The sequence below is a fragment of the Tarenaya hassleriana genome, unplaced genomic scaffold (genome assembly GCF_000463585.1).
Source record: "Tarenaya hassleriana unplaced genomic scaffold, ASM46358v1 Cleome54, whole genome shotgun sequence".
Taxonomy (NCBI): domain Eukaryota; kingdom Viridiplantae; phylum Streptophyta; class Magnoliopsida; order Brassicales; family Cleomaceae; genus Tarenaya; species Tarenaya hassleriana.
In genome coordinates, this window is record NW_010968045.1 from 78,602 (window position 1) to 80,462 (window position 1,861).

Here is a 1,861-nt window from a genome sequence, read left to right on the forward strand (position 1 = left end):
CCCATCTTTTTCTTGCTCGAGATCGGACGGTGGTCGGAAACCGGCCACTAGAGCCGGAAGCCCAGATGCCACCGCTCACACAACTGATAAACCAATTATTATTATTATTATTATTATTATTTGATTTATAGTTTATATCTTTAAAATTTTAATGTTAGTCTAACCTAAATAATTTTATGGCATGTTAACGCTTATGGGTGGTGTTTTCAAAAGCTTATATTAACAAAACTTTTTTGAAATATGAGGTATGATAAAAAAAATGGTTATCTTTATAGATATGCATAGTGTAAAATTATTTTTTAAAATAATGGGTTTTTTTATTTTAAAAAAAAAATTTAACTCACTAAAACTCTTAGACTACATGTTTTATGAATAATGGTTTTTTTTAGATGATTTTTTTTTTACAAAAATAAAAATTTAGACACGGTTTCGATATTAAAAATAAGCTCTAAGGTACAATGGGAAATTAAATATTCCAGCCTGTATAGTTGGGACCATGTGAAGAAGTGGACGAGACGTTATATACAGTATATGTACACACATATATATTTATATATATATATATATTTATTTATTTTCTCTTCTTTTTTCGGGTATTGAAATAATTTGCCTGAAACAATAATTGGATAACAAAATACTTGGTTATTCAAAAAAAAATTCATCACAATCCATTTATATGTCGCACATATAAGGAAGTGGTGCAGCGTGAGAGGCACGTGCATGGTGCAGGGGATAATAATGGGAAGAGGCTTGTTTGGTTGGGGATAAAGCTCCACCCCTTCCCTATCTGGGATCCACTTGTTCCCTCTTCCCAACACGCCTTCTTTATTTGATTTATAGTTAAATGCCGATTAAAATATATATACTAATTCATTGGGGAGAAAACTCGAGGGTCTTTCCGTAATTTAGCACTTGTGTACTTCTGCAACCCTTGTACACTCAATCTCCAAGTCTCCGCCGTTCAGATAGTTAGATTCTGTGATTTCATATTTAATTTTTTTTAAAATCCCGCACTCATCTCTCTCTCTCTCTCTCTATATATATATATATATATATATGTGGATATGATCATAGATCGTCACTCGGCCTACTTTCTTTTTAATCTCAGAGGCCCAAACACGCAACCAACGGAGACAGGAAATCAATCATCTTAAGAACAAGGTGCGTACTAAATTATTTTATTCATTTATAATTCATATATATATATATATATGCCTGAAGTTTGTTAAATTCCCAACTCATAATATATACACACGCACATTTCTTATTTTAAAAACAAAACCATAAACGTACATTGGGTTCTCTTAAAAGACATATATTGGGCCGTGGCAGCATTTTATTGGGCCTATAAGATTTAGATTTGATTCTTGTTTTATGTTGTTTTCTTCTCTTTGGATTTTGAAAAATCGAATTGAAGATATAAATTTGAACAGGAGATCAAGATTGTATGTGTAAGAACATGAAATCTAGTTATTATATAGTAAACATTTCTTCTGTAAATGAATGTATGTATTTATTATGTTTGCAAAAAAAATATAAAAATTTTAAAATATATTTATAAACTAATAAATTAAAATTAATGGAATACGGGTACATGACTCTTGGGGTTTTATATATAAAGATGTATGTGTTTATGTATATAATATAGATATAAATGACTAAAATATAACTATAATATATATTTACAAATATTTAGCTTCACCGAGTCATTAAACCTACTATCCTATATATGTCCACGTAATTGTTTTGGGGTAATATCATACAATATGTGATGTGAAACTTGTAACGTTCAATCTTTTTAAGATATATGCAGACCAATTTTAAAATGATTTATTGATAAAAAAATAGGGTTTCTAACTCA

General features: G+C 29.4%; 2 protein-coding genes across 6 annotated transcripts in view; both read left to right on the top strand.

The window, feature by feature from the left end:
• The window catches only part of LOC104798479 (pentatricopeptide repeat-containing protein At1g12300, mitochondrial-like), a 53,547-nt gene that overhangs the window by 46,697 nt on the left and 4,989 nt on the right, over positions 1-1,861 (top strand). For 3 of the 5 annotated variants that reach the window (XM_010520581.1, XM_010520582.1, XM_010520584.1), the window contains exon 1: positions 1,103-1,161. The gene's annotated coding sequence lies outside the window, so the exon portion shown is untranslated. Of the gene's footprint in view, positions 1-1,102; positions 1,162-1,861 lie in introns of those variants that run through there. The other 2 variants (XM_010520585.2, XM_010520583.2) reach the window with 1 other exon arrangement.
• LOC104798481 (putative pentatricopeptide repeat-containing protein At1g12700, mitochondrial) overlaps positions 1-1,861 on the top strand; it is a 49,614-nt gene that overhangs the window by 43,539 nt on the left and 4,214 nt on the right. The gene's annotated exons all lie outside the window — the stretch shown is intronic.